The sequence below is a fragment of the Tupaia chinensis genome, unplaced genomic scaffold (assembly GCF_000334495.1).
Source record: "Tupaia chinensis unplaced genomic scaffold, TupChi_1.0 Scaffold147193_1, whole genome shotgun sequence".
In the NCBI taxonomy this organism is placed as follows: Eukaryota; Metazoa; Chordata; class Mammalia; order Scandentia; family Tupaiidae; genus Tupaia; species Tupaia belangeri.
The window spans coordinates 47,372-55,607 of NW_006207044.1; the positions used below are offsets into that span (position 1 = coordinate 47,372).

An 8,236-nucleotide genomic window follows, 5' to 3' on the forward strand; every position below is an offset into this window, starting at 1 on the left:
AGGAGAAGACTTATTTCTTCATTAGCTTTTCACTATTATATGCTGATTTATGAATATGCTGTCTTCAAAATAATTATCTATATTTTATAATTTGTAAACAATTCTGTTTTTATCTATAACACAGAAAACAGGATCTTACATAACATTAATTTAAAATGAGCCTCCATTTTCCCTGAAATTGTGTACTATTTTTTTTTTTTTGAGAGGTTTTTGCTATAGGGAGTGTGCGCTTGCCAGACAGAGAGAAACAGAGACAGAAAGCGAGAAATCACCCCCCAGGGGGGATGGTCACGCCACAATCCCTTCTCCTCCATTCTCTTCTTGGGATCTTGGGCACACACACGTGCCCGGCGTGAGTTTTAAGCCACCAGGTCCAGGACGCGAACCGCGGCCGTCTACGTGGGAGTCCAGCGACATGGCCATTACGCTAACTGCTGGTCCCAAATTGTGTACTCTTTACCAACATCTCTCCAGTCCTATTCATCCCCTGACTCTCAGGCCCTGACAGTCATTTATTCTACTGTCTGGTTCTATGAGTTCAGGTTTCTTAGATTCCACATATTGGAGATAATTCAGTATTAGTCTGTGTATGCTTGCCTCACTTTACATAAAGTCTTAGAAGTTCATTTATATTGTTGTAGATAACAGGATTTTTCTTTTAAAAGTCTCATCAGTATTTCCTTTTGTATATATGATTTTTATTCATTTATTTTATTAATGGATACTTAAATTGATTCCATATCCTGGATACTGTGAATAATGCTACATAAAACAAGTCAATTCATGTAACTCTGATATACTGATTTCATTTCTTTTAAATGTTTATCTAGTCATGGGATTCATAAGGCAGTTCAAATTTTAATTTTTAAAGCCTTTCTATACTATATTTTTTATAATAGCCATGATAATTCATATCACCAGCAACAGTGTGCAAGCTTTTCTTCTTCTTTACATCCTCACTAGCACTTGTTATCTGTTCTTTTGTATGTTTCTTTTCTTTTCTTTTCTTTTCTTTTCTTTTCTTTTCTTTTCTTTTCTTTTCTTTTCTTTTCTTTTCTTTTCTTTCTTTTCTTTTCTTTTCTTTTCTCTTTTCTTTTCTTTTCTTTTCTTTCTTTCTTTTTTGTCTTTTCTTTTCTTCTTTTCTTTATACATTTAATCACTATACATCACTTTGCTTATAAGCTGAATTTGCCCCACATGAATATGCTTTACTCCAGTCCAGGTGAGGATACAAAACACATCATCATAAACAGATAATAACCCATTTCTGTGTTCCCTAACTGTCTTGCCTCTCAGTTTTCCTCCATAACTTCTTTCCTTACACTCTGTTTTCAATAAAGTTATTTTAACAGGACGAACTTGACATCTCATTGTGATTTAATTTGCATTTCTGTCATGAGAGGTGATGTTGAACATTTTTACATGTGCCAGCTGACCAGTTCTATGGCTTTGCTGCTGTTTTAGAAATGTTTGTTCAGACTATTTGTCTATTTTTTTCCATATCTTTGGATTATGAGATTTTGTGTATATTTCGAGCACTAATGACTTATCTAATATGGTTGCAAATATTCTCTGACACTTTGCGGCCTGTCTCTTTACTACTGTGTCCTTGGCTGTGCAGTCTTTTTAGTCTGACGCAATTCCATTTGTCTATTTTCACTTTTTGTTGCCTATTCTGAAGTCATATCCAAAATACCATTTTCCAGAACAATGTAATGGAACTTTTTCAATATCTTCTTCTAGGAGTTTTAACATTTCAGTGCTTACATGTAAGTACTTCATCTATTTTGAATTTATTTTTCTATATGGAATGATAAAGGCCTAATTTCATTATTCTGCATGTGAATATCTAGTTGTCCGTACACTATTTATTGCAGAGGCTGTTTTGTTCCCATGATCTGTTGTTGACAACTTAGTCAAAAATCGATCTAAAGTAGATGTGTACATTTACTTATAAGTTCTCTATTCTTTTTCATTGGTCTGTGTGTCTGTTTTTGTATCAGTACTATGCTCATTTTAGTGCTATAGCTTTACAGTTTATTTTGAAATTAGTGTAATGTCTACACTTCTTTTTCACTGAAGTTATTTTGAACTATATGGCATTTTTTTTACAATTCTATGAGAATTTTAGAATTTTATTCGACATTTCTGTGACAAACATACCATTAGAATTTTGGTATGGATTGCAATGAATCTGCAAATCATTTGAATGTTAGGGACATTTTAACAATATTCATTCTTCCAATCAATGAACATAGCATGTCTTTCTATTTATTTGCACCCTCATAATTTTTTTGTAAATACCATAGAGTTATTAGTGCACAGATATTTCACCTTCTTGATTAAGTTTATTTCTAAAAATTTTCTATAGCTATTGTAAAAGACATTGTTTCCTGATTTCTTTTTTCAGGTTTTTTTTTTTTTTATTGTACTGTATAAAAGCACAGTGATTTTTCTAAGTTAATATTGTATCTTGTAAATTTATCAAATTTTTATATTAATTTTTTTGAGAGGTTTTTGCTATAGGGCATGTGTGCTAGCCAGAAAGACAGAGAGACAGAGAGACAGAAAGTGAGAAATCACCTGCCAGGAAGAATGGCCACAACCGCAATCCCTTCTCTTCCATTCTCTCTTGGGATCTTTGGCATGCATGCAAACATGCCTAGTGTGAGTTTAAGCCACTGGGTCTGGGACTCGAACAGTGGTTGACTACATGGGAGTTCAGCGACATAGCCATTATGCCAACTGCTGGTCCCATTTTTGTATTAGTTTTTAAGGAAATTTTTTTGATGGAGTGTTTAGGTTTTCTGTGTACAAGATCATCTGAATGCAGGGACAGTTTAACAATTTCTAATCTAGGTGATTTTATTTTTTTCTCTCTTTTAATTGCTCTAGTTAGATTTTCTAGTACCATGTTTAATAGAAGTAGTGAAAGAAAAAAACAAAAACAAAAAACAGAGAGAGAGAGAGAGAGAGAGAGAGAGAGGGAGAGAGAGAGGTAGAGAGAAACATAAGGATCTACTTTAGTTTTTAGATCTCATTATTTTTTTCATTTATTTATTTTTTTTACTTTAGTTTTTGCTATAGGGCACATGAGCTCACTAGACGGAGACAAATGGAGAAGAGAAATGGGAAAAATAACTCCTCAGCGGAATGTCCATGCTGCAATCTTTCTCCTCCATTCTCCTCTTGATATTTTGGGCATGTATGCACATGCACCAGCATGATCAAGTCACTGGGTCCAGGCTCAAACCACAAAGTTGGCCATGTTGGAAGCAGCCATCATATCCTCCTTACCACCTGTTGGCCCTACTCACTACACTTTTTTAAAAGAAATATTTTGTAATTTGGCTTTCAACTTCTTGTATAAAAAACAATTTTAAGCTAATAATGTCTAAAAATAGTCTTTTTTAATTGGATTCTCTGCTCTGAATACAAGCCTAAACATGCTTAAAATAATGTCTCTGCTCTGAATACAAGCCTAAACATGCTTTTGGCTTTTGTATTTTTTTCTTTCTAGGGAGATTTTTACTATAGGGCCTGTGTTCTCACTAGACAGAGGGAGACAGAGAGAATGAAAGCAGGAAATCACCTCCCAGGGGGATGGCCATGCCTCAATCCATTCTCCTCCTGGAATTTTGGGCACACATGCACACATACCTGGCATGAGTTTTAAGCCTCCAGGTTGAACCATGGCTGACTACGAGTCCAGTGACATCATCATCATGCCATCTGCTGGTCTCTTGCTTTTGTATTTGATATCACTATGTCTCACATACTATATTCAAGCATTGAAAATAGTGATTTACACATATAGTTATCAGCAGATTCATTTGTTATTAATTTAGTCACTTGTTTGTCTGAAAGTAAAGTACCATTATTTTGATAAAGCAATATGTACTAACCCTTATTTGGTGGAACATTCATTGTGATTTTGAAATTTACCAGATACATTTTTTTTCTCCAGATCTTGATGACTTGAAATATACTCATGTTTATAGTTTATATTGTAGTAAATGCACAAAAAGTATGTATTAGAAATAGAAGTATATTCCATTTAAGCAATTTTTCTTATTACTTTTTAACTTATATATTTATTTAAATTATTTATTTATTTATTTACATTGCCAAAGGGTGCATATGTTCATCAGAAAAAGAAGGAAAAGAGAAAACACCCCTCAGTGAGGCAAGATCATGTCACAATTCTTTTCACTTATTTATCCATCCCATTAGAATTTGGAGCATGCAAGCCCATGTGCCCAGGGTAGTTTTCAAATAACCAGATGGGGATTCAAAATATGGTCATCTACGTGTGATCTGGCTCCCCACACCAAGCACTTAACCACTGTGCTATAGGACTGGCTGAGTGACTTTTAGCTTTTAATTTTTTGTTCTCATTACCCTTTAGCATTCTCTTTACTTTTCTTTGCTCACCACATTTGTGGACACATTTTTACATTTCTCAGTTCTCACAATGGTTTATCTTCTTTTAATTTTACTATATTCTGCTTTTCAAAACTGTAACTTGAAAAAAATTATTGCTTCTTATGTGTATTGGCATTATCAAACATTTTGTAATAAAATTATATGTGGAAAAAAGGGATATATGTGATGAGAGGAAGGGAACCCTCATAGAAAAGCATATGACATTTTATCTTGTATATTATATTTCTGAAGTCCAATATGAATAACTTGAACAAAATATTGGAAAGTCAGGCATGTTGGCCTTTCATTCATTGAGTAAAACAATAAAGGTGAGCGAAATCTGGCCATTGACCTATGCTAAGTATGTCTCACTGGATACGTTTTAAATGTCAATGTTATTTGTGGTACATATGTAATTAGATCCTATTTTAAAATTTCCATTATGGATTAGAAAATATACAATGACAATTATGCACAATTTGCAGGAAGAAAGTGCATTTCCCAAGCTTTATGAACCTCTTAATTATTCATGTAGAAAATCAATTGTCACTACACTCAGGATTATTATTTCATTAGAATATATAAGCTAAAGTTTCCATTCTCTGTAAAGGTACTTGGTAAGTAAAACTTATTTTTCTTTCTTTTTTTTTTTTTTGGAAAGGTTTTTGCCATAGGGCACGTGCACTTGCCAGACAGACTGAGAGAGACAGAGAGACAGAAAACGAGAAATCACCCCCAGGGGGGATGGCCACTCTGCAATCACTTCTCCTCCACTCTCCTCCTGGGATCTTGGGCATGCACGCACATGTGCCTGGAGTGAATTTTAAGCCACCGGTTCCGGGATTCGAACCGCGGTTGACTGCATGGGAGTCCAGTGACATAGCCATTACGCTAACTGCTGGTCCCAAGTAAAACCTATTTTTCTTATTCACATAATTATCTGTGAAATAAACATGGGCATTGTCCTGATTTACCTGAAACATCAATTTCCTAACTTTAGCATAAACATTGCTTATTGTTATTTCTATTGTAAAATATGATTGCTGATCTCTATTCAGACCTGTTAAAAGTCAAAAGATCATAATGGGAAACCATACGAAGCTGACATTATTCATCCTAGCAGGTTTGACAGATGACCCAGAATTGAAGGTTGTCTTGTTTGTCTTCCTGCTTCTCACCTATTTGTTAAGCATCACTGGCAATCTGATCATCATCACACTCACCCTGGTGGATACTCACCTTAAGACTCCCATGTACTTTTTCCTTCGGAATTTTTCCTTAGAAATTTCCTACACTACTACATGCATCCCTAAATTGCTAGCTATCATGGCAACTGGGGACAAAACCATTTCGTATAATAGTTGTGTCACTCAAGTGTTTTTTGCCTTTCTTCTGGGGGCATCTGAGTTCTACTTGCTGGCAGCCATGTCCTATGACCGCTATGTGGCCATCTGTAAGCCCCTGCACTACACGACCATCATGAACAGCAAAAGCTGCATACAACTCATCCTCAGTTGTTGATTTGCTGAATTCTTTGTCATCTTTCCACCTCTTAGGCCTAGATCTTGACTTCTGTGGCTCCAATGTTGTTGATCATTTCTCCTGTGACACCACTCCCCTCTTGCAGATTTCCTGCTCAGACACACACCTCATCATTGGTGACACTCTTGGTCACACTGGTAATGGTGATAATATCATATACATATATTGCCATGACAATTCTAAAGATTCCCTCAACCAGTCAAAGGAAAAAGGCTTTTTCCACATGTTCTTCTCACATGATTGTGATATCCATTTCTTATGGCAGGTGCATCTTCATGTATGTCAAATCATCAGTTAAACAACATCTTTTTCCAAGGGAATTTCTATGCTTACTACTTCTGTTGCTCCACTTTTGAACTCTTTCATTTACACTTTAAGGAACTAACAAGTGAAAAAAGCCTTCATGAATATGATTCACAGGGTTGCCTCTTTTTCAAAGAAATAAAAATACCTCTGAGTTAAAGAAGGACAATAAAGTATGAATTCTGAGCTACTGTCTAATTATCCACTACTAGATTCTAATGTATCATATTCTCCTTTTTTATTTCTTTGATATTGGTCTATATGTCTTTTGTTTATCTTATGCCAGTGGGTGTATGTCTATATGTGAAATGTGGGAGAACCCCAGTGGGTCATGTAAGACTGCGATTTTTTCCATCCTAGTATTTCACTGGTAGGATATGGGTATATATGCATGCCCCAGATGTTTTTCAAGCTGCCATGAATTGAATTGGAACCCTTGTTCCACAGGTGGGGTGTAGCTACTTCTATACAATGCTTAACTGCATACAATGCTTAACTGCTGTGCTATAGGGCTGGGTATGTATCTCCTTATTTATTTATTTATTTATTTATTTAATTTCATTTTCTTTTATACATTCAAACACATTATTATTATTATTTGGCTTACAAAATGGATATTTTTTTTCAATTTATTTATTTATTTATTTAATATAATTTAATTTTTTTTAACATTTTAAAACACATTTCAATCACATTTTTTAGCTTACAAGGTGATCATTTCAATATGTGAACATTTCTCCCTGGTCCAGTTGATCAAAATATAACAATACTACCTCCCTGTTTCAACAATGCTGTCTCTGTATCCCTACTCCAAATGTTTTTCTCCAGGCCCCACTCCTCCACACACATCACATCTGGCACTTACACCCATCTCTTGTGTTTGTACATCCTTTAGCCCATCAGCTTCAGTTATACAGTGCGGACACTCGGTATATATTAAGTGGGGACATACAGTGTCTCTCCTTCATAGCTGGCTTGCTTCACTCAGCAGTAAATCTTCCATATTCTTCCACTCTCTGTCAAAAGCCAGGGCTTTTTTTTTATGGCTGAATAGTATTCCATAGAATATATGTGCCACAGAGTTTCAATCCATTCATCCATACAGGGGTATTTGGGTTGGTTCCATGTCTTAGAAATCATGAAAAGTTCCGCAATAAACATTGATGTGCAAGCACTTTTCCAATGAAGAATTCTTCTGTGCTTTGGGTAGATGCCAAGGAATGGAATGTCTGGATCATATGGTAGTTCTATTTGTAGACTTTTGAGGAATCTCCAAATTGTTCTCCAAAGTGGTTGGACCAATTTACATTCCCACCAACAGTGTAAGAGAGTTCCCCTTTCACCACACCCCCACCAACACTTATTTTTATTTATTTATTTTTAATCTTAGCAATTCTGACTGGAGTTAGGTGGTATCTCATTGTTGTTTTGACCTGCATTTCCCTTATGATGAGGGATGTTGAGCATTTTTTCCCATGCCTTTTGGCTATTTGTATGTCATCTTTAGAGAGTGTTTTTTTCAAACCATTTTCCCATCTTTTAATAGGGTTTATCATCTTTTTTCCAAACAGTTTCTTTAGTTCTTTGTGTATTCTGGTTATCAGTCCCTTATCCGATGCATAATTTACAAAAAATATTTTCCCATTCTGAGGGCTGTCGATACACACTAATTACTGTGTCTTTTGCCATGCAGAAACTTCTTAGTCTGATGTGATCCCACTTGTCTATTTTGGGGATTACTGACTGTGTTTTGGGGGTCTTATTTATAAGAAGTCTCCTTACCCCAATGTCTCCCAGAGTTTCCCCAGTGTTTTCTAGAAGCAGTTTAATAGTTTTGGGTCTTAGATTTAGATCCTTGATCCATCTTCACTTGATTTTTGTCAAAGGTGACAGGTAGGGGTTCAGATTCTTCTTTCTACAGGTGGAAATCCAGTTTTTCCAGCACCATTTGCTGAAGAGGTTTTCC

General features: G+C 35.4%; 1 pseudogene; it reads left to right on the plus strand.

Moving 5' to 3' along the window:
- The first annotated feature begins 5,508 nt into the window (after positions 1-5,508).
- On the plus strand, positions 5,509-6,412 carry LOC102497569 (olfactory receptor 6C74-like; annotated as a pseudogene).
- Positions 6,413-8,236: the final 1,824 nt, after the last annotated feature.